This window comes from Passer montanus, unplaced genomic scaffold (assembly GCF_014805655.1).
Source record: "Passer montanus isolate IOZ18808 unplaced genomic scaffold, ASM1480565v1 scaffold50, whole genome shotgun sequence".
In the NCBI taxonomy this organism is placed as follows: Eukaryota; Metazoa; Chordata; class Aves; order Passeriformes; family Passeridae; genus Passer; species Passer montanus.
This window is the reverse complement of record NW_024369930.1, coordinates 1,279,205-1,304,821: the sequence shown is the minus strand read 5'-3', so window position 1 is coordinate 1,304,821 and position 25,617 is coordinate 1,279,205. Positions and strand designations below refer to the sequence as shown.

The 25,617-nt window shown below is 36.9% G+C and overlaps 1 protein-coding gene across 1 annotated transcript in view; it reads right to left on the bottom strand.

Annotated features, from left to right (window-relative positions):
- Nucleotides 1-25,617, bottom strand: part of SEMA3A (semaphorin 3A) — a 278,963-nt gene that overhangs the window by 233,013 nt on the left and 20,333 nt on the right. Inside the window, exon 2 of the mRNA XM_039723771.1 lies at nt 3,185-3,255. The gene's annotated coding sequence lies outside the window, so the exon portion shown is untranslated. The remainder of the gene's footprint in view (nt 1-3,184; nt 3,256-25,617) is intronic.

Here is a 25,617-nt window from a genome sequence, read left to right as displayed (position 1 = left end):
AATATTTGAGTATTTGCATAAACCAAAACATTTGCAATAAAAACAATGAAAAGGGACTGATTTTATCCTGGGTTTTATTGGAGACATGAGAGAAATAGAGTTTTGTTTTCCTTTTTAATCAGAGGTGATCTTCATAACAATTGAACTATTTTAGAGCATTAATATATTGGTATTTTTAGGAAAATAATGCCATAGGGGTTGAGGATTTTTTCCTACCCTGTTTTTCCTTTACACAATTTGATTTAGCATGATGAAGGAAATAAAACAAACTTCTAAACCCTGAAATCTTTCAGAAGCCAGAGTTCTGGTTTTCCAGCCAGACCTCATCCACATGGAGGCCAAATGCTCTTGTCACGTTATTAATTCAGTCTGCACAAGAGGTTGTGGCTCCCTTGCTAGAGGAACTCTGCTATGAAATGTGGTGCCAGAAAATCTGACAAGTGCCTTCCCTCCCAGTGCAATATTTTGGAGAGAGGAAGCCCAGAAAAGAAGGCTCTCTGTGGGTTGCTGTGGGACGGTTTGCACAGCACTTACACTTCTTTGTGATGTGGTTTGAAGGGGGAGAAAGTTGGGACATTTCAACAGCCCTGCTCCCTCTCTGTCTCCTGCAGTTTACACAGCAGTGACAGAGAAAGCCTAGCAAAAAAGAAGAAACCAGTGTTGTGGCTTTTCTGTCTTTTCTACCACCTTAGAACGAGGTCTAGCAGCAAATCCTAGATCATGCATTACAACCATGTCTGGGAACACGTATAGGGAAAGTTTTGGCAAGTACAATAAACCAAAATATTTCATGAGAATGAATGCTTGGTTTCAGATGTTGTCTTAAACCACATTCAACAATATGATATGTATGGTTTTCTGTTATTGTTATTTTCATCTCCCCTTCTACCCCGCTTTATTTTAAAATACCTGAGAAGTAACTTTAATGCTTCTTTCCCCTTTCAGGTAAGGACATTAGCAGTCAGATTGAGAACCATGAGTGCAAGCATTAGATCTTGGGAAGATGATTGAAACCTTAATAAATTTGAAACCGTTTTCAATTAGTACACAGGAAATTTACTTTGTGAGCCATGACTTGTTTTATTAGTGCCCTGGAGGGCAATTTAGATTGGAAAAATCAGGACATCATTGTTTGCCAAAAAAAGAAAACAGATACTTAGCTTTCATCTATAGTCTGGGGTACAGCCATGAAAATGGGACTAAAATATTATTGAGTATCAAAAAATATCTATAAATTGGGGTCAGTCATAGTTCCAGAGTGTTGGAAATTACATTCATCCCATCCTAAAGTGTGTGGTTATCTTGGACGTTTGCCACTTGCTAACATGCTGCTTTTACTTTTAAATCAACCCAAAGTAAAACCTTTACATTACGGTTTTAATAGGTTCAATTAAGATATGGAAATAGTTGCTCAAGAAAGCAGGAACCCCTTTAAAAATTTATCATACCTTTCAAACTTTAGTCACCTGTGTTTTTTGTGGGGTTACATAAAAAAATACTCCACTCTCAATTTTGCTTCTCTATTTCTCACTTTCTTAGCTAGCCAGAAATTAAATACTTATATCAAACACATAGAATAGAGAGAACTAAGTACAGGTTATGCATTAGCAGAAGCAATCCCTTCTAAAATTATGAATAGCGAGACCAACTTCTATTACTGCAAGATTTGTTCTGCCAATTGTAGTCTGGCCAGTAAGGAGAAGGAGAGGATAGACCCGATGAAACAACTCCTAAAATGCCTTTGCCTGACACACACAGGCATCAGCTACAAAAGTGTCCCTTGTGTATTAACCTGCCTTGACCTCATCCACCTGAATAAAGGCCTCTTGCAGTGTGGTCTATAATTTTTCAATACTTTTTAATCATACCCACATCATTGCCTTTCACACTTCAGCAAGCTCCTTCAAATGATGCCAAACTCAGATTCAGCAGCACTGGAGCATGGCTTAAACACTTAGGGCTAAATTATTAGAACTCTTTCTTGGTTGTGTAAGGGAGGGAGAAATCTCTCCCTTTTCCCCCCACTGTGAATGTAACTCCAGGGGTAAAGGACAGAAATATGAGAAGACCATTGTGTACCTTGCTTCACAAGCAACAGCTGATACATTAGATGAGGAAAAAAGTCTCCAAGCAAACAGTAAAGTGTTTTAATATTTTCACAGAAGCACATCCTGGAAGGATGCAACTCTAAACAAGTATTTGCACCATTTAATATTAAGTTGCATCTGGGCAACAAGCACAGTGTAATTAGATAAAAGAGGCAGCTCCAAAAAGAATTCAGAATATCTAAATAAAACTAGTGCTCAAAGCCAACCTCTGTGAGAAGAACTTACACAAATAGTGATTGTAACTACTCTAGTGTCCACCCAAGCAAAAATTATCCCATGACCAGGCACAATTCCAATTAAAAAGGGAACATTAAAAACCACAAGGGTATTAACCTCATGGATTTCCTTTCCCATCTGAAGTTTTAATTTTAAAAATTTGCTCTGGTCATATCAATCATAGGTGCAGTAACTGAGCTCTTGTACCTGAAACTATTTCAGACATCCAAGTATCCACTTTAGAGCTGAGCCTGCAAGAGTGGCCTCTTGTAAATTATGCTTCTTCCAGAACAAGAAGATTACCAGGTATAAAAACAACACTTACAATTCAGAGCAGTTGTGTATTTACCATCCTATCACACATTCACACTATGGGCATCTCTGACCCAGAGGCAGAAATACCAGTCTTGATTCCCAGCTCCATGAGAGGAAGGCCCCTGGTGTGGCCATTCACTGAAATTTCACAAATAAATCAAAATGTGCAAACAATATCCTGTTGTGCCAGGTCCCACCTCAACAAGCAGGCATGACATTGTCATGACACAAATCAAGCACCAAAACTATAGGGCACATCATGAGCTTTACCTGTGCCTTATTACAGACATATCTGTGTCCATCAGATCAGTAGTGTCTGGATGAATGTCTAGCTGAGATCTTAACAGAAAATTAAACAAAACCAGTATTCCAATCTTTTACATGAATTTCATAGAACTAGTTAGGCCATTTAAAGAACATATTAAATTTGCACAGAATTTTTAATCCCTGGTAAACAAAGAGGAAAGAACTGTTAGTTTTAACTTATTTAAATGTATGTCAAAAAAGGGAAAAAAAAAAAGAAAAAGAAGAGCAAAAGATCTTACCTCACACAGCCAACAGAGTTTAAGGGTCAAAGCAAAATTATCCAGTTTGATTGATGTTTCTTTTGATACTCCTAAAGGAAAATAATTTTATATGTAAAAAATACAAACAGTTTACAGAAAAAAAAACCAACAAACATAAAAATGTACCTACTTCTGAACAGTAAATAGGAACATAATCAATTACCACAGTATTGTTTAGAAGCATCATTTAAAAGCCCCCAAAGTCTTTGCCGTGTAACAGGTACTATTCTAAATTCAAAAAGATTTGGGATGGTGCATGGCAGGGTTCTTTTGAGGAAACCCAGTCATATTGCACTTATTTAAAGTATCGGCCTTTTTTTGCTGTAATTAAATGAACTCATCTTGGTTTGCAGCTGGGGTTTGTTAGTATTGTCTCATTATTGGGGGAAAAAAAAATCAAAGCCGAGGAACCTCCTCCATCTCCCCAAATTTCTCATTGATTTTCATTGGAATGAAGTTTGGAATGAAGTTATGTCTCCTTATAAAGGCAAGCCTGAATGAATTATATTGAAAAAAAAGTAGTTTCACTTTTTGAAACGTTACAGGCAGTTTTACCATGGCCCACCCAGTTAATCTCTTTTAGGAGGAGGCCAGGGAGCGAAGGGATGTTCATTTGGAGGGGGGCCCTGCAGGTTTGCAGGAGTGCAGCACCATCCCAAGCACCATCCCCTGGCAGGAGCAGCCTGCAGGAGCACCCACCAGGGAACCTGCTCTGCCAGCAGCCACAGCTCTGCAACACAGAAAGCCTGGGGGCTGGGGCCATGCAGAACTCCTTGGCACTTTTTGGACTTTAATATCTACTCAGACACCTATGTGAGTATCCGCAAAGACAAGCTCCAGCTAAGGAAGTTGATCAGAAAGCCAAGTTCAAATTGGTGTAGCTCAGAGCAGTTAACTTTAAACTTCATCTGTAAAAGAGAATCACTCTTGACTAGAAAAACTCAAACAATTGACCTTTCTACACCTATATGAATGTCTGCTCTCCGTCCAGTCTGCCCCTTTTTATTTTTAACCTGAAAATGTGGAAGAAGATAAAGTAAATGAAAAAATATTTAAGAAATTCTGCCACTCATTAACAAGAAATTTACTCACATAAATGGACTTTTCAGGCACTGGCACAGACTTAGCACTGTGATGCCCACAACATGAGCACAGACACCCTGGGATGTGATTTCCTGCTGCAGGACCTAGAAAACACCCTGGCTGTCAAGATGCTAGAGAGTGACAGGGCTATGGATGAGCAGAGAAAAAGGCTCTTCAATACTTTCTGTATGGAATGTATCCATGAAAGATCAAGTCCAAATGGAATTAAACCCAGTTGGATCCAAAGTTGACTCATTTCACTGGAAATTTCAAATTAAAGATTTCTGTTTGGAACACATGGACTGTGTTGGTTAATTTTGTTATATTTCTGATGGCAGATGCTATGGGACCCTACAGATTTCTAGGATACAGTTTGTATTTTAATATGTGCTTGCACAATGCTTAACATTCCTTGGCAAATAAGCTAGCAACATTCTCACGTAAAATTAGGCAAGGTCTTGTTTGCTGCATGTTTTTCAAAAAAACTTTCTATATTTGGATCATGATTTACAGTTTCACTGAAATGCTCTGTCTTTCTAAATGTGATTGACACAGGAGGAATTACGCTACAACATTTTGAAACAAGGAAGAAACAAATGACATTATGGGACAATTTTCTCGTGCAAATGTATTATAAGAAGTTTGCTGAGAGACATTTTAGCCTCTAGTTTTAAAGAGCTGGCAGAGGAAAACTCATCCAGTGGGAGAAACCAGTGCTGAGATTTTGCCCACATCAACAGTCAAACAGAAGTCAACACACACAATTGAAGTAAATAGGAAAAAGGTTTCAATATCTCAATAATAAAAGAGCTGAGCTTCTGCAACCTAGACTGTTAGTGATTCAAAATGAAATAAGTTACTTTATCTGCTAAAGGGAACAATAGCTGATTTGCTCTCCAGAGCAATTTTTTTTTCTTTTCTTACTGGTGTTCCTCTTTGCAGGCTAAAGACAAATTTCAGACCTTATTCTGCCCTGTGTTAGAACCTAGACAGAACCCAGTGAAGAAAGACATTTCCATGGACTGTGAAAACAAGACCCAAGTTTGATGCAAAACCACCAAAACAAACAGCTGAGGAGGCTAACAGACACCACTTAAAAAGTAAACTGATACAGAAGCCGTAAAAGATACCTCTATGGATTCTTATGTTTTGTCTTTTCTTAACCTGATTCTAAACCATTATTTGGGAAGACAACAGAGTGTCCTGAGTATTAAACAGGTGTACCATTCCAATTCTGCTAATTTTATTAGTCACTACACAAGCTTTATAACCATCCTGATAATCCAGTCTCTGTACAGTGCTGTACAATGCCCATCCTAAAACAAACTGGTTTTAAACCACTTCATATTCAAAGTTTCTCTAATTTCTGCAATATTTATGCACTTAACTAAACTATTGACTTCAACATGCAATAGCTGAATAAAGAATGTTCTTAATTATAGCAGAATTTGAGTGATATTGAAATATTATTATTGTGATGCTTCTGTCACAGCTCTATCAACACTTTCCTGAGATATAGTAGCAGCTGTATTTTTATATTTTTATCATCTGGTCAAAAGAGCATTCTCCATACAAAAGTTTCTGATTAAAACTCTGTGTTAAAAAGACTATGCTTTCTTCGATCAGATGTGGAAAAGGTCTGCAGTGTATCTCTAAGCCACAAAAAACCCATTAAATAAATTAAATTATTTACTGTTGAGATTTTTTTCCCCTTTTTTTTTGACTGACTTTTTAGCATCACAGAAAATACACTAAAAAAAAAAAAAGAAAATGTCAGCCTTTTTTTCAGATTCTCTGGTGGGGCATTGAAAGTTTAAGCACCCAACATTATTAATCCCTTGTGAAATTCAGATTGCAGGTGCATGCACTTCTTTCTAATGCATATGAAGCTCAATGTAAACATCCCAGTAATAAATAGAACAAGTACCACTGATTTTCATCTTTCCTAGTCATCTTGCCAGGACTGACTGACAACATTCTTGTACCTCTTTCAGACATTTTACTTCACAAGTGTTTTAGAGTCTCAGGGATGGCGATGTGAAGATCAGCCAACCCACCCACATGTACACACACAGGTATGCAGAAAGAAAAAAACTAATATTTATTAAAAAATCTGTAGGATCCTCACTGCTTTTTCCTCGTATGCTCCCAAAACTTCAGGGCCAATCACAGGAGCCAAACTACCTCCTGCTGTTTTTTACAGCTGAGGTTTCTCGGTCCTTTATAGGCACTGTTTGACCCCTTTCCAGCTGGCTCTGATAATCAAAATACGAGCAGCCAAGTCCAGTTCTAGCTCCCTGCTCCCCTAACAACTGCTCTAGGGTTGAAAGGAGGAGACCACCCTGTTGAACCAGCAAAAAATTTAATGGGAAATTCTGCTCACTTTATTATTTCTTACAAGACAAAAGGAAGAGAGAGAGCAAAGAGGAACATTTTGTGGATGTGATTAGCTTTTGCTCAATTGAAAGTCCAATTTGAAAATAAATTGTTGAACCATGAGTTTTTGCAGACATAGAGCAAATTTAAGTAAAACAGGTATTTCAGATACATTTCACTAGGTTTGTTTAATCTGTAGAATACTCCACATACAAAGTGTTAGTTTTGGTAGCTGCTTCATTAGTGGGCTTGAAATAAATAAATTTGGATGAAACATCTCTTCCTTGTTTGAACTTTTTTTTTTCACTCTGTTCTTATTATATTTTATATACAATATATGATTGAAAGGTCTCAGTGATAGCTAAGAGAGAATTTCACGAGCTCACATTGTCTGAACTACTGAGCTTGAGATGAGACAGGAGCCCCTGGAAGGAGAGACTGTTTCCTGAGAGCAAATGAGGGAGTCCATACATATGCCACAAGCTCAGAGGAGTTCTCTGGGTTGATGGAGGAAGCATGAGAAGGAAGACTGAGTTTGTAGCATGGATTTCTTAAAAAAGCAAAGAGCAAATATGGAGAAAAAGAGAAAAGTAGATTTGTCCCAGGTAACAGGAATCCCAGTGCAGACTGAGAACAAGATCTTGATGTGAAAGGTATACTGGGCAAGAGGGAGATTTCAAACCAGCTTACTTTAATTTCCTTCACCTATGATCTATGAGCTTTCTCCAAGGCTTTTTCTTTTTTTTTTAAATCAAATGCAGCTTTGAAGGTCTGTGTTTTTTTCCTCACTCTAAGAACAGTTTGGACAGGCTCATATCACAATTATGCCTGATTTAAGTGTCCTGTCACAGCATCTCATCAAGCCCAAAAAACTGAAGATGCGAGTGAATACATTTTCATAAAAATATTCCTCATTGACATAAATATCTGTATTTGCATAAGCAAGGAACCCTAAGAGGTGATGTTTGGCTTTAAACCAAGGATAGAAGTGTTTGTCACAATGTCTTGAGATAAGCTGCAAGCAGATAGAAAGTTATGTAAAGCATATTTTTGTCTTCTGCAGATACAAACTTTATGCCAGACATAATAATTACACATTGAGTGATAGCACTTGAATGCAAATATTCTAATAATGGAGAAATGATATGTCATTGTACATAGAATTTTTTGCTTTACAAGTCACCTGCAAAGGTGTTTTTCTAGAAACCTTTTCAAAATTAGACTCACAGAAAGGCAAAGTCCCAGTGTATCTTTGGAGAAAGTTCATAGAATTCCTGCTAGTCAAGTTTTGTGGTCTCCAGTTGACATAAACATTCTCAGAAGCTATATTATGCATACTGCTCCATGTGTGCATAAAATTTGTGCAGAAGTGCAGAAACACTTCCTTGACTTAGGACTTATTGGTGAAAATGAACTTTCATTTTCAGAACTGAACTTATTAATGAAAGCTTTTCCTGGCTGGTACATATAAGTATTCCCAATGAAAAACAGCTTTGTAAAAGAGAAAGAGAAAACTTCATGTGTGGTCTTCTAAGAATATAAAAACCTGTTTTATGTTCTAGGTGCATTAAAAAAAAAAGAGAAAAAACAAATGAAAAAAAAAATCTCATGGCTACCTTTGGTCCCACAGCCACAGAAGCAAGATGCCATATTTGAGTCCATGAGGAGCTATATTCTCTCTTTCTTGGGTTGGTGTGGAGCACTATTGTGCATTTCCCAAATCTGACTCAAAATGAATAAGATGGTTCTGTGAGTTTAATTCCATGAACTCACTCAAGCAAGATTGCTATGGAGATGAGGCACAACTGAAAGTTTATCAGCAGAGAGTCTAAATTGCCTGTAATAGGTTTTGGAATATCCTTGTGCAGAGGTCTCCACTCTACTTGATATTTTGGCATTGGCAGTAGCCCTGTTTTACAATCAAGCAATTTAGACTTTGTGGAATCTGACATCCTGTGTCTAACTCATATTTTTAAAATCTTTGCTACCTGCACTACTCTCTCTACTACTACATCTTTACTGTGCAGACATAGACTCATTTCTCCTCTTTTTAAGATGTGATGATAATTAAGTATTATGTTATTTGGGAAGGAGATAGAGTCATCAATATTACAGTTGTCTTGTCATTCTGGTATAAATTTCATGCCATTTCAGTACAGTGACAAATAATATAATTTGGAGATAGAAGAAAAAGTAAAAACCTTCTCCAATGGCATGTTACAGATTTTAAAAGGATAGAGAATCGTTTCTAAACTGGTGTCTGTTTAGGTGTTTTAACATTTATTTTTTTGTGTTATACAGACAAAAAATTTATTGTGATAAATATCCTCTTTTGATCTCTTTTGGTGTATGCTTTCCAAATAAAATTCTATTAAGTGAAGCAACAGCATTTCTTCCATATGCAAAACTGCTTAAGACATTTCTAATTTCCCTGTGTTAAATGTTGCAGGATGAATGAAAGAGATGCAGAAGCAGATACAATTGTAGAGTAACATAACCTAATGCTATAGGGTGTTTGACTTAAAGCAGAGGAAGGGACTGAATCCATCTCCCATGCCTCCTACTCTTTATAAGCTTCCTCCAGGCCCATCTAAATCCAATATTGCATAAACATCATCACATAACTTTGCCATGACAGAACTACTAATTGGCCACTCTGTTCTCACTACTGCAAGACCTTCCCTTTCTCTATTAAGTCACATTTCCTGCTGAAAGATGTCACAGGACACGCAATTTCCTTCTGAAAAGGCCATTAACTGTGACAAATACATGAGCACACTTTGCTTCCTCCCAGAAGCAGGGTTCCAGAAATTTTGCACAGGAGTCTCTTGCATCATTCTCCCTGCCAGCCAGTTTGTCAGGTCCAGCCAGCACCAGTAGCATAAATTGACTTGGTGAGATATACCTTTGAAAGTGTTTCATTACAACTGTAAACAAAGAACAACACTAGGGAAAAGATTTTAGGCTCTTCATTTAGTGTTTTGCCTTTTTTTTTTTTTAATTCAATGGAATATTCTGCTATCATGCCATGTTATTTCCTTCACTGAAGAGGTGGTAACTGGTCTACAGTGAAAGAAGTTTCAACCCACATTAATGACCTTGATCTAAAATTAAGTTGATGATAAGACTGCAGGCCATTGGAAAATATGAAATTTCTTATTAATTTACACTTGAATATAGTAGAAGTCTTGTCATTGGAGTCCATATAAGTGGCTCAAGCCCTTCTGTTCTAGCTCAAGGAATATTGTATTTATAATTAAATCTACTGGCCAAAAAACCTGAAAAGTTTTACTTCTTTAAATGCAGTCTATATCTATATAAAAAGAAAACTAATCTCCTTGTGATAATTCAGCAGCTTACACTGATTTAGTTAGGTGGTCTCCATTAAATTCCAGTACTGATAATGTCCATGTTGTCTTTTCTATGGCTCATATTTTGATTGGAAATTTTATCAAATAAACATGAAGCTGCAACTCTTTTTAGCCCTTTGTCCTATTCAAACTAAGGAGCATTAAAAATACCTAGTAATAATGAAAATATCTTGCCCTATTTCCATACACTAATATTTTTAATATAAATAAAAAGAGACTTAACTTCCTTAAGTTTAATTCATTTAATTCAGAATTGTAATTATGCTTTTAGGAAGAAGATTTTTTACTTTTTTTTTTGTAATAAAACATGTTGAATCATTTCTCTGTTCACGAACAACTATGAGCTTCTATACAGAAGAGACTGGTAAGGATTTCTATAATGACTGCTAAGAAACTACATCTCGTAGGTGTATAACAACAATTCTTAGCTTAGTGAAAAAGAAAATATGAAAAAAAAAATCTATGCTTCATTGTGAAGCAGAATATCCTCTTACAGGGAGGATTTTTTTTTTTTTTAAAAAAAGAACAGTTTATTCTCTGGTTGTGTTCTGTCATAAATCACACAGACAGATGTGTGCCTTAGCCACGCATCAAGGTTGATTACCATTTCTTTAAGTTTATATAACACAGACTAAGGATTACTCTTTTTTATTATAACTTTTTTTTTTAAGTAGAGAAAATGCAATATTGCATGCATTTTTCTTTGTTACAGCACATCTGTACAATAAAAACAATATTTACATCATGCAATTTTCTGCTCTTATGAAGAAAAATCTAATCATAGCTGGGTCTGCTTGTTCTCTTTCTAAGAACATATTTTGTGGGAAGTCCTCATATGGGCTAAGAAAATGATAAAAATTTTTCATTGCATATTCTGCTATCCACATGTCTGCATTTTATATTTAAAAAATTATTTGATCAAAAAAAATTTTAGAATATATATGAGATGAAAGTATCTGGATATATACCAATTTAATAATTAAGCCCTGTTGAATTCCTGCAGTCTTGAGGACTATTAAATGTCAGGATGTGTACAATGTTTTTAATTTCATTGCACTAGGCCAGCTTGAACTAGAAGTGGGATTCTTCCTCAGCATAGTTCCTTACCAAAGAAAAATTCTGTGAGTAGAGAATACACATCAGGGATAGTTGTCTGACCTCAGCTATTATAGCAAGTCATAGCTGGCATCAAGAAGAGATCAGCATGAGATTACTCAATATTTCTATTAGATAGAGTTCAGATTTGACATTAGTCACGGGTATAAAGCAAATTTTGAGTGTGCTTTGGAATTCCAGCTCCCTTCATTATTTGCCAGTTCCAATGAACTTACAGGAACAAGGTTGTTATATTGCACAAAGGCACAAGCACATGGCTGAGACAACAGAAATCTAAGATTTGTCTGAGGAACTCGTAGTGAAACGGTCAATGTCCATCAGTGTTTGAAACTTATCAAACTAAGTTTAGTGTCTTAAAAATGAAAAGCAAAGTGAACATCTAATTCATCATTGAAATAGCAGCCTTCTAACTTAGCATATTCTGTTATTTCTGGAGAAATAACAATCCAAGAATATTTGAAAAGTTAATAAAATGTGATATAAAGTACTTTTGTCCTGTCATAATTCACAGTGTAGAAGATCCTGGTTCATTGGCATATCTACAGAAAAAATAACACTAATGTCTTAGTAGCATTTATCTTTTAAATGTATTGCTGTGTTACAAACTGTGTTTAGTCCTCTTATTTTCTCCTCCTAGTCAGAAGAGAAATGGGAAAGCTATTTCAACAGTTTGTGTTTCTTTTCTCAGTAAATATTTAAAAAATGCAAACAGAAAAACTTGTAAAAAAGGTGAGGTTTTTTTTAATCGTCCTTTGCTTCCCTCCCCACATCCCCCCCACCCAGTGGTACATTTTTCCATATAGCTCTGATGTTTATGTTCATTGTGACTCACATTGGAAGGAAAGGAGGTGCTAATATCCATGATCAAATCAGTTCATAAATTTACTTCACTGCCTTGTCACACCATCAACACTTGTTTTTCCACTGAATTTGTTTCTCATTATTTCCTCTCCTCTACCTCACCCATGAGCGGTTTTAAACAAATTTAAAAACTTTTGCAAAAACATCCCCATGTAAAAAAAACATTTTAAAAGTAAGGTGGCTTACCTTGTGACAATTCTCCTCCAAAACAGGAGAGTTTTGTGCTTTTTTTGAGCAGAAAACTCTCCTCTGAGGCTCTCCTGTTTCTCTGCCTGTCCTACACTGTGGCTTTAACCTCTGCCATCATTATAATTTCCCTAACCAAGGACTATGATGTCACAACATTTTCATGTTATGATGGACCTCTTTGGGTTCTGGATATAATTACTACTTCTCTGGGTGTAGCTATGCAGTTGTCAAAGAAAAAGAGATAATATAAAAATAAGGAAGCAAATTACACTGGCCTATTCTTGGCCTATTTTTTCCTTTTGTTGATGTTGTTTGAATACCAAAGTCTCTGGCACCTTAACCACTAACATATGGATGTATTTTGCTATCTGAAGGAATCAGAAAGTAAACAGGTGATTGAGCTATTTCACTTATCCCTGCTGAAACCTCTTATTGGTTGAAACACAAGAAGAACCGGTATATCTACTGCATCTCACTCTACTGCCTAATCACCTTCTTTCTCTGTTCAGCAGAAATTGAATATTAAAATTAACTACCGTGTAGGTCTAACTGATGATGCAGAGTATATAATGTCTATTTTTCCTGATCTTCTTTGTGTCTGTGAATACACTTCCCTGGATAAGTGACTTTTGGGTCTACAAGTTCTCTGAAAATGGTCTGGCAATAGGAGCTCTGCTCAAATAAATATTTTATTGCAAGCTTTGCCATTGGAAGGAAGCTGGGCAATGTCTGCTACTTCAGATTTTTAAAGATGTATTTCAAAAACTAATTTAATCTCAGCTGGGGGTGGGGTCTCCCAGAAGAAGAATCCTAAAGAAATCGGCTTCTCCGTCTGCTAAGAAAAATATCAGAGTGAAGTGATCAAGGCTGAAAGCAAAGCTCCACTCAGGTCAGGAGAGTTTAACCAAGAGTAACACTTCCTCACTGAATGCCACAGACATTTATTTTCCCTGCTGGAGTTCTCCACATCTTCCCCAAAAGCCATAGATGAGATGACACTTATTTCAAGCAGCTGTGCAAACTGCCATGCTAACAGTGCTTAATCCTTACTGACATGCCCTGGCAATGAACACATATCTGAGGGCAGCCCTGGTTTAGATAATCTTATGCTCTGTCCTTCCATCTCTGCCCATGCTGAGAGCAACACAGCCAAACACAGAGTAATCTCTCTCTCTCTCACTCCAACAAGGAAAAACATCTCTGTGCACCTTACCCTGCAATAAACAGTCCAGGCTTGGCAGTCACCTGTGGATTGGGTCTGAGTGTAGTCAGAGAGTGGATGCACCCTGTGTGGCACAGAGAGCTGATGAATTCATCACCAGCAACCTGGAAACAAAGGTCAGGCATTCGGTGTTGCCAGAGCCCCATGAAATTATTCCAAATTTACTTGAGGTGATTTAAGTCATGGGGTGTCAGAATGAGAACACCAAACCCTGCAGCAAATGGTCAAGTCCAGAGCCATAACACCACCTCTGTGGGTGCCAGGATGCTTTTATAATCACACTGGGCTATCTTAATGCAGCCAGCTGCCATACAGGGAACTTGATTTTGCCTGGAAAAATTGCATTTGAAATATGATGCAAGAAGCAAGCTTCACTACCAAACCTCTGCCTGTTGCATGAGCAGTGGTTTTATTGCTATAGGACACGAGTCAGTAGGAATTTCTTGGTCTGTCAGCTTGTAGTAAAACTTAGGAAATCTATATCTTTACTGAACTATTTGAATTTCATGGTCCATGCTTTGTTTTTGTTGGGCGCTTTCAGATTGATGACTTAAAATACAGTGGGTGGGTGTGGTTAAACGCTCTGCTCCCACTCAGTCATTCCTAAAATGTATGTTCATGCTCAGTTTCTCCAAGGTCCTCCCGGATTTGTGTCACTGCAGAAGTGCTCTGCCAGCTCCACAAGCTGAGAACAGGCATCCTGCTCTCAGTTGCACATCCCCTGAGATGTAACCACTTGGTGGAAGGAACACACTCTCTGGCTAACTTCCTTCAAAAGTGATTACTTGCTTGTGAGAACTTTGCTTCAAGCATTTGATGCCTTGGACTATCTGTCATACTAAAACAAATCTTTCCCCAGACTCCATCCTAGCCGTCCTAAGCAAGAACGTTGCTGGATGCATTGTTCCATATAAAACAATTTGCTTTCTTTGTAAAAATTCTTGCAATAAAATAATGAACATCAGATGTCTATTTTTTGCTAGTGTGCTGACACTGCATAAAAAAAATGTTTCAATTCTCAGCCCAGAGCAGCCTTTCCTACTCTTCATGCCACAGACCCACAGAAACCACAATTCAACCCCATACCATGAAGCTTTGACTTAAATAGATGTCCATATCTTCTAATGGAATTTCTATAACCAATGAGCAGACGTAGACTGTCAGTCCATCTCAATCCCCTTCTGGAAAAAACTTATTACAAGAAAAATTCTCCTTCAGTTGCTCCTTTTCTGACTTCACTCTCTTCAAAAAAGGCCTGTAGGGAGGGGATGATTTAATCTCTGGCTTCTCTAACTTACTTTCCCCCATATTCCTTTTCATCTTGACATTATTTCTGGTGGGAATTCAATTAAGTAATAATCATAGAGCCATAGAATCATTTTGGTTGGAAAAGACCTTTCAGATCATTGAGGGCAACCATAAACCTTACACTGCCAAGTACATCACTAAACCATATCCCTAACCTAAGCACCCCATAGGATCATGGTATCATAGAATGGCTTGGGTTGGAAGAGACCTTAACGATCACATAGTTTCCATCCCCCTGCTATGGGCAAACCTATCTCTAGACCAGGTTTCTCAAAGCACCATCCAACCTTATCTTGAACATTTGAAGGGATGGGGCATCCACAGCTTTTCTGGGCAATTGTGTTTTAAACATCTCCAATGAGGGTAACTCTACCACTTCCATGGGCAGCATGTTCCAATGCTTGTCAATGCTTTTCATAATTTTTTTTCTAATACCCAATTTAGGCCTCCCCTGGTGCAACTTGAGACAATTTCCTCTCATTCTACCTTGTTATCTGGGAGAAGAGATTTACTCCTACCTGGCTGCACCCTCCTTGAGGTAGTTGTAAATATTGATAAGGTCTCTCCTGAGCCTTCTTTTCTGCAGGCTAAACACCCCCAGCTCCCTCAGCTGCTCCTCATCAATCTTGTGTTCCAGACCATTCCCCACCTCTGTTGCCCTTCTCTGAACTCTATCCAGCACCTCAATGTTTTTCTGTCAGGAAGGGCCCAAAACTGAGCACAGATTTTGAGGTGAGGCCAGTGCTGAGTATAGGGGCACAATCATTGCCTTGGTCCTGCTGGCCACACTATTGCTCACAGGATGTCATTGACCTTCTTGGCCACCTGGGCACATCTGGGTCATGTTCAGCCACTGTTGATCATTGCCCCCAGGTAATTTTCTGCTGAAAATCTTCCAGTCACTCTTATCCCAGGGTATGGTGCTGCCAGGGGTTGTTGTGACCCAAGAGCAGGACCACCCTCTTGGTCTTGTTGAACCTCACACAAGAGGCTTCAGCCCATTGTTCCAGCCTGTTCAGATCCCTCTTCAGAGCCTTCTGACCCTGCAACAAATCAGCACTTCCCCAAATGGTGCAACATCCTTTCTGCACATTCTGACCTCTCATGACTTTAACCTGCAGGGTATCATTTGTAATGGGAATAGAAAGCATCAAGCCACTGATTTTGTCTGCAATTTTCCTCTGTATTTTTCATAACTGTATTTCCCAGCTGTGTTTGTTCACCGCATAAAAACTAACAGGGGTAAATGTCATGCAAATTCCGACAATTTCAGTGCTCAATACACAAGAGTACCTATTGAACTGAATTACTTCTAAGGTATGCAAGAGGAAATCTACCATGCACCCATCTATTTAGGCATGAGACAAATTGAAATCGGTATCAAATGAGGTATGAGAGAAAAACCAACATCAGCTGGCAAGTTCAATGTGTGTTAAGTGGAGTAAGGTGAGAACTTAAGAGAATTTAGATGCTGTGGTTGATTCCTTTCTCCATTAAGCAAGAGTCACTCAAGGACTCGCTGACCTTCATGAAAAAAGGTAATTTTTTAAAGGTCAAGTTGTTGAAACTATCCCCGACCTGACCATGTAACAGTCAGGTCTGTATTTTTTTAATTATACAGTTCCATTGGATTTATTTTCATTATATGATATTTATCTCGTGGTTACACAAGTGAATTAGTTGTTTCTTTCTTACAGGTCTCACTCTGCCTATTTCATGGGTTTTGATGAAGCGTGTTATTTTTTCCACTTTTATAAACTTATTTTCTTTGTCTTCAGAAATATTCAGGCCAATATTTGAGGTTTTCTGCAATAGCAATTCTGATAAAATTTGAGGACAAAACCAGTGCAGAAAAACAGCATGGTTTTTTTTCCTATGTGTAATATAAATCTGAGAAATTAGTTTCTTACTTTATGATGATCCTGATTAAATATTGTATCTCTTGTTATTTATGTCAATATACTATCAACAGATAAAACATGGCAATTAACATACAGAGTTCTTGTTAATATATTTTATTTGCTGTTTGTTTGTTTTGTTGTGAAAGTCAATAATTTTACAAACAAAAATTGTTTTAAAAAATTGCTGTTCTGCATATCTTTCCCAAAGTTGCAAATTGTTACTACTGGTCATGGTGCTAATTAGTATTTTCCTGTTTCCTTGGACTCTCACTTTTGTGTGTTATTCCTTCAGTAAAGATTATAGAATTTTTGAAAATAAGTCATTATTTTGCTCTAAATTCATTCAGTCTCTCTTATATGATCCTAAATAAAATGTAATCTTCAGTTCTTTTAAAAAGTGGTCTGTCCCAATATAGAGACAAAAAAAATCTCTATACATTCCCTGTTTCAGTGTTGATTTTATGAAAACTCATGGAATTACATTATCATGCTCTAAAAAGTATGCTGTAAACATTATGCAATAGCCATAAATAGGGATAGTTTTCTATGTAGGGGATATTTTTAATCTCAGAAAGAATTACAAAGATCAGTGTACAACTTGTACTGCAAGTTAAAATCTGTTAGTAATGCCATGAGGGACTGAAGGGGATTGCCACGGGATTGAAGGAGGACAGGATGTGCAAAGTGGATAAACACAGACGTTTTATACTGAAAAATATTTCTGTGATAGTAAGATACAATTTATCCTAGGGTTTCAGTAGGATCTGATGAGTCACACCAAGCTGCTTTGTAAGACATGCAACTGCTGCTGCAAACCACAAGCTGGCATTTTGTCCTGGTTAAACTGCACAATTACTGGGTCCTGCCATGATATACCACGTGATTTTCATATTCTTGAGGGCATTCCTTGAAAAGTTGGAGACATTTTTAATACATGGTTCACCAGATTTAAAGCATTTTCCTTTAATATGCAAAGTTTCTCCAGGAATTAGTTACTACCTTTTATTGTAGCAGTAAATTATATAATAAATGAGGGGTTTACTGTCTTTTTACTGACAGTATCTGAGAATAAGCAAGGTTAAAGAACAATGCTAAAAATATCATCACATGGCATATGGGATACAGTAATAGTTAATCACAGGACAAGTTTTGTAGTGTCGTTAGAATTAATTGGTTTTCTTGACGTTAGATACTCCCTCTGTAAAATGAGGATAAAAATATTAATATTTCAGATGATGAAGGAAAGTAAGCTCTGCTGTTGAAAATAGGCATCATCCTCCTCCTCTGTAGTGGAAAAAAAGTTTTTATACATGTTAAAGTATTCTCCCTATATATTAGTTTCTGCTTCAGTATTTAATAAAATAGCCCTTGGACTCCAGACAAGAATGTGGTTTTTGTAGCACACAATAATGTCTGGTTTTGTGCAGAAAAACAACAAAAAAAAGAGATCATTACTCTACTCATGAGTAACCAAAAATTTAGATAGATTATGTTTGTCATTCATCCACAGAAAAACTTGGAGGAAAGGATTAGGCTTATTTCTAGAAACAAATGTATGTTTTACGATCCAAAGATTTCAAAACTCTTTCGCCATACCTAGAAAATATGTACTACATCATATTTTAAAAGTGGCTTTTGTTCTGAGCAAGTTTTTTTCTGATTTTTATAAAACTTTGCTGTAGTGACTTGAACTATTTTAATAATTCTATAATTTTTCTGCCTTCTGCCTTTTTACACTATTCTGGTGGAACGATTTCTCCATCCTATTGGTACTAAGCAAAGGGTTTTAAAGAGTTTCTTGAATTCAAATATAAAATGTAAATGAGACCCTTAACTAAATCACAGATGCAAATAACATCCAGATGGATCAGTACACATATTTCATAAACAGTCCCTATCTTTGTAATGCATTAAATTAAAATCCTGGATCCAACATTCAGTAAGTGGAAGTTTCAATCTTCTGAAATCCTTATTTGGATCTGATCTGCATGGCTGATGTCCATCTCCAGTCAAAAATCTCTTTGCCCAGAGGAAAATTACTCCCCCTGTAGTCATAAATAGTTGCACATGTTTCCATGGGTGCCTGTGAAGCCAAAAGTTTGCTCAGGCCATGGAAGCAACCTTGTCAGTGGGAAAAATATACAGATCTCATGGTGAAATTGTTTACTGAATAAAATATTTCAAGGCCTGGCATGTCTGGACTGCATATGGAATGAGCATCTGTATGTTTATGTGCACATGTTTATGTTTGCATATGGTTTCCAGTTATAATGTATATTACGAAATAAAAAAAGATAAGAACTGAAAGTTATATATTTGACATCATCAACAGCAAGGATAAATGACCACTTCAGACTAAAATTTCAATTGCTGTCAATATTGTAAGAAAGACATTTTGCACAAATATACCTTAAATTTATGTATGTATGTACATGCATATGCGTTATAGAAAGAGAATCCATAGAAATATATTAAAACATTTGTAGAACTGTATTATTTGATGAGATAGAGATTTCTTATTCAAATGTACTGTTATAGTACCGAAGTTAGTAGTGGAACGAGTCAGCATTGTTTCAGCCAAAGGGGGAGACCCAGCAACAAAAACAGTGGGAGGTGAACGGGAGACAGACGTGTCTTGGTAGCAGCAGAGAGCAAAGCAAGGGGCAAACAACAGAATTTACAGCTTGGGAGGCTCATCTTAAACTTTAGGAGAAAAAAAAAATGTTATCCGGGAGGTTAGTGTTGGCAATAGTCCCACTTTGAGCAGGAAGCTGGAACTAGATCAGCATTTCTATGGTTCCATGATATTTATTGAAAAGTGTCTGCCAGGTATTCCACCTTGAAACAAGCAGCACACTGATACAAGAACTCATGTGGTTTAAAAAAGCTTAGCTATGGATATTAATTAGCAGAACAAGAGGTAACTCTTGTTTTCCAAGTCAGTAACTTATGCCCATTTTTGAAAATATTAATGGAATTTCTCCAATAAAATTTAAGAGAATTGACTAATAGTAATTTACACTACAAGATTTACACCTTGGATTCTATTGTCTGGTTCCACTAGTTAGTTCTCCCATTGCTCAGCTTCTTTAATCAGAAAAGATTTTCTATCCTAAATGTGCCAAAAATGTACCTGCATGTAATAACTATCATTTAACCCAGAGGGTTTTCATAGAAATATAATTACAAATAAAAATAAGTAGAATTTATTTTAGTATTCAAATACAATGTCAGGTTTTTTTTTCACTGTGTTCTGTACCAAAACAAATTATGAAATATGTTCTTGATTACAATTTTTAATTTATTCATTTGAAAGCACTTGCAAATATTCCTTATGGTCCATTCATTGTCTTATGCAATTCTCTGCACTGTTGCATCCTTTATTTCAAAAGGGAGAATGACCTTGCACTTGTGAGAGGCAGGCTCAGACACTTTGAGACACCCCGAGACACTCCCAAAAGTTTCCTCTTTTACTCGGCTTCTGCCAGAAGATTTCTAAATGTAAATCTAGGTGCTTTAAAGCATGTCCTGATTGCTTCATGATGAATAACCACAGCTCTACTTACTTAGGTACTAATTATAGATGTCTAGCTGAAATATACCCAACATTTTGGGTTAGCAGGGGAGGAGCTTGGCTACTATTCTGACAGGTGCTGGAATAAGACTTGAAGACTGACAAACAGGAGTAATTTAGGGAATTAATGGCTGAAAAGATTGAGTGTAGTGATTATTTGCTTTGGTTTTCCACCTGTAAAATAGAGAAAACAGTATTTCTTAGGAAAGAACTCTTTGAAGTATTATGAAGATGTGCTGTTTTTGCAGACCACTGTGATTTTCTTTTTTGGAAGGTGTTATATATGGTGAAAAGAACTCATTACGTTTTTGTTTGGTACTGAAGGCAGATGCATAGTTAATAATGAATCCCATACTTTCATCTTTCAACCTAAATGAAGCAAAAATATTTTTTACTTGCCTTGAGCTCAACAAGCAAAATTACTGATTTCTAAATGAACTATGTGAGCCTGTGCCTAAATCCAGCATCGACTACCTAACTGAAAGGCTGGTTCACAGGACCCTAACAGATCTAGCTGTTTCTTTCCTAGTCACTCTGCATGAGTATTCTTAAAAGGTCAGTGAACATTTTTAAAATGTCACTGCACTTTTACACGTCAATGAACCTCACAGGTTTGTGCTTCTGCCATACTGATCCTGAGGAAAGCCTGAACTTAGTTTTGTGATATGTTGGTTTTGTGATGATGACAAATTACAAGCCTATTTTAATTTACTTCACTGTTTGGTAAATTTTAACACTTCATGCTCATAGTCTAGTGAAAACAAAGAAAAGAAAAAGTATTATTCCTAGTTCCCAAAAGTGAAAAATTACTAATCTTCCAACTACCAGTTTCCCAAATTTACCAAGAAATATCTCTGCATATAAAGCAAAAACTCAAATGTGTCCTCTTCCATTTCTGAAAACTCCAAAGAGCCTCCATCCAAAGCAAAAATCAAAAAAATCTCCTGTTTTCTTCTTATTCCATAGTACTGCTTTATTGGTAACTTACATTGTAGAAGCACTTACACTCTCAAGAACTACCACTAGATATTTTTTCACTCCCAGCTCTACTTTGGGAGGCAATTGGCTGTTTCCCACTTGAACCTGCTAGAGACTTACTTGAATAGATGTTTAGGAATAAGCATTTCAGCAACTGATGAGAAAATCAACCATATACAGTGAGATATTTTATATTACTTGTATTTAAGGAGGATAGTGGAACTATGCAATAATTTTGTGCTCTTGCCAGAAAGGAAAGAGTAAAATAAACTGCAGAATATACATTGAAATATCCTTCTGGGTTCTTAGAAATAGAAACACAATGGGAAATGAAATGTTTCCATCACTTCCCTAATTTCTGAAATTCAGATACCTTTCATGTGTTAATAAAGGACCTGCCTGTGCTGAGAGCCAATCATTTCTCTGGGCTGAAGCTGCCATGCTGAGCACCAGGCAGCATCACGTCTCTGAAACTGTCTTATGACCCCAGCCTATGAAGAAATTCCTAAGAAACACTTGATCAGATAGGAAGAATGTTTTCAAGCAATAATCATGCAAAGGTTTCCCAGATGGATGATTTTGTGCCATGAATAGAACACTGTGGGGCATTGTTTTTTACAAATGGCTTTTATCCTTTCTTTTTTCCTTTTTTTTTTACACAGTTGTCTTTTATTTCCTCACAATGTTGGTGGTAGGAATTGCTGTAGGCCTCACAGGGAACGACCAGCCAAGTAAGAGTTTCATAAAACTCTGTGAACAGGCTTAAGCCTGCCTGCATGCACTGCTAAGCTGAGCTCAGGGCAGCTGTGTTACCTACAGCCAAGCCTTTTTTCTCCAGTAATTCAAATCAGAACTTAATCTGATGTGGGATATACCAACACAGCAATGCATCATCCTCTTTGAGCTACCTCAGGAGCTGGAAAGAATACAGGTGTTGTTCATAAAGTTCTCTTCTCAGCAGATATAACCAACTTCTCACCTGCCTACCAGTCAGCCTAGCCAGAAAGCAATGTAAAAGGGCCTCTTCTACTCTCTCAGTCTTCCTTGAATATCATGAAACAGCACAGAACTCTTATAAGTGTGTCCACCACCTGAGCTCCTGGATGCAGTCAAAGCTACCTTGAAGACAGTAAAATTTTAGGAATAATATCAATAAAGAATTTAACCAAGAAGGAGGCATTACACTCTTGTTTGGGCTCTTCCCTTTTTCCTTGCCCAGAAATAACTCTGGAGTGAAAACAGTAAAAAAAGGATCGGAATTGTGTCTCATGCGTGATTTCCAGCAGCAATACAAACTGGAAGCCACCCATCTAACTATGTACTCAATAACATACTTCCAGTTTTTCTGCCTTTTTGGATTATTTCAAGGGTGCAGCTCAAGGCAGCTGCAATCAGTGCCTAGGGAGTTACAGCTGTTCATCATGGATGTGTCAAGAAGGAGAGGGTTTGGAGCTTGTTTCCAGGGATCCTACTGTGTAGAAGGCTGGCAAGGGCTGTGGAAAAGGAAAGGTACTGAAAAGAATTTCTGTAAAGCTGCTATCCATAGCTGTGGCTTTGGTCACGTGTGATGAATAGTTGAGGTGCTTTTTGGTTGGGCAGCCTGGGCATTTTCATGGCACCTATCAGGCAGTCAGCATTTCAAAGCTGGTGACTGAACTATTGAGGGGTTTGGTTTTCAGCCATTTTCCTTGATATGTCTTACAAGGTCAGGCATGGAAGAATATTTGTAATCAAATAGTTCACTCTTTACATTTGCTGTTTCAGGTTCCCAGCATGTGAAGCTGGGTCAGACTTTCAGTCAAACTCATAATTTTGGGAAAAGCACTATTCAAAGACATGTGGGTGAGTACAATAAGCTGATAAAAGGAGACTTCCCAATTTATTTAGAGTAAGAGAGAGAGAGAGAAGGTTCTTTTCTTATCCCAAATAAGCCAATGACTTTGTTTTAATTATATCGTGGTGAAGAAGGCCCAGTGTTTTTTTACTGCTGACCTTTTAAGATCTCAAAAGCAACATTATTTGCAACTCTAGGCAGTTACCATGGTGCAGTGGACTTTTTTTAGCCAATAGCTGGATGATTAAGCTTGGCAGAGAATGATGTAGATATATGGGGACAGAAAACTTCTGACATGGGATTTGTCCAGAAATCTACTGGGCATCTTTTTTTGTGCAATTGTAAATTGCCTTTATTTGATTGAAGTTTCACTCCAGACTTCTGTGGTTCCCTGAAACACAAGTGACCAGCTTGAAAGCAAATTTAAAAAATATATATATTGCTGCATTGTAAGGAATTTTCATTTCTACATATAAGTGTGTACATATATTGACAACTTTAATACAAATCAAATGATTCACAGATTATGGAATTTTTTTTTCCATATGGCACCCACACAGTGCAGTTTTATGGGTCTAGCTCTCCAGCTGCATCAGTTTATGGGAGGTGAATATGCCTACGACTGTCTCTTGGTGCTGAACATATTTCATGTCTTACCTCCCACCACTGTGGTAAAGGTAAACAAAGAAGGATTTAAAAGATAGAAGAGGATGAATGAATCCAGCAGTCTTTGTGTCAACCAAAGCCAGAAGATAGAGAGGAAGTGATATGTAGCAACAGGAACCTCATGGAAATTCCTGACAGTTATGCCATTCTCCTACAGATTTTACAAATGTTTTGGATAATCCTTAGTGCCATTATGACAGGGACTGTACACATGAATGCAGATGATGTCTAACAAATGTCTTTCCTCTCTCTTCCTCTGTGTGTGTATATATGCACATTCATACATATAAAATTACAATCATCTCTTAAACAGAAATTTTATTGCAAGACATATCCTAAGGAGCCTCATGAACCATAAAATGTGACAACGAAGCAAATAGGTACCATGTGCTCTACACAGTCATGGGAGAGACATTTACAGGCACTCAGGGATCACAGTGATATACCTGCATGGATTCAGGTTATACCAAGCATGAAGAAACTCTAGAATTGTTAGAATAGTTATGTGCATTTTCAATGCCTATTTCATATATAAATTCCACATATGCCAAGACCCTAATGTGATTTAGGAACAGTTTTTTTCTAATGGTTACGTGACTGAAAGGTGGAAAACTAGCAGTTTCTAGGCTTTTGGAAGTGGATTGGGGAAAATGTTAATGAAGAAGATTCATGGAGACTGATGTTAGAGAGAAAAGCAATTAAGGCTGGCCTCAAGCTATGTTCAGCACCAAGAGACAGGCAATGTAGGCATATAAACCTCCTATAAACTGATGCAGCTGGAGAAGTAGACCCATAAATCTGAAATCTGGCTGGCACTGTGTTGGTTTCCCATAAAATGCTGCTACCTGTTCAGGTATGGCTATAATATGCCCGTTGAACCACCTATGTGTGTCCTCCAAAGCTCTTACAATGAGAAACAGTGTGCACCAAACATTCATATAAGCATGCCAAAATAAAATTAATAAAATAAATAGAGGAGAAAATGGATCGGAAAATATCTCTCCTTCCACAAAGTAAAAATATACAAGAGAAGGGAAAGCAAAGCACAATGAAATTTTTGCTTACATTTTAAAATATCCTCTCTTAACAGTTCCCTGTCACAATCAGCTTATATTCAGTTCATTGTAAAAAGATTAATTGCGTGGAATATCATAGGAGGTGTAACTTCTGAATGTGCTTTAATAACATACAGTAAATGCTGTCATTAGTAAAACTTAGTAAACTTATGAATAAAGCAAACAAGAGATTCAGAATCAACATCTAACTTCTCTGCAATGTAAAAAAGAAAAATTCAATATGTTCTTTCTTTTTCCCTTATCAATATAACTGTTTCTCACTAAGATTCTTATTGTGAAAAAAAAGATATACTACCTTTGAAAAAATATTTTGATTTCTTTACAAAACTCCTTAGAAACTTAAATTTTCATTGTACTTTTTTCAATAAAACCAGAGATATTTGAAAAATCAGATTCATTTTTTTATTTGTTCTTTGTTGAACAAGGGGCTGTTTATTTCTTATATCTGCTTCTATATCTCAATTTGTTGCTTTTTTTTTTCAAAAGGTCTTTGCAACTTATAGCTAATGTGGAAATGGAAATGTGATTTTTCTTGGACATAGTTTGGCCAAAACTGATGAACGAATTCTTAGATAGTGTGAGGGAGATTTAGAGGAGAAAGAAGAGAAGATCAGGAAAATCAATGAATGTTGAAAGAGGTTACAAAATGAGGAAATGAAAATTTTAACCTCCTGCAGGAACAAAATCAATTGTGGTAGTGCATTGTTGATTTGGGTTACAATTTCTTTATGCATGTGAAATGGAAATAGGGGAAGTACAAAATGTGCACCCAATTTCTGGAAGAAGTTTGCAAAATCATTAACTGTGCACTAGCAAGCTGCCAATAACAAATGAGCCCAAGACCATAAATACAATTT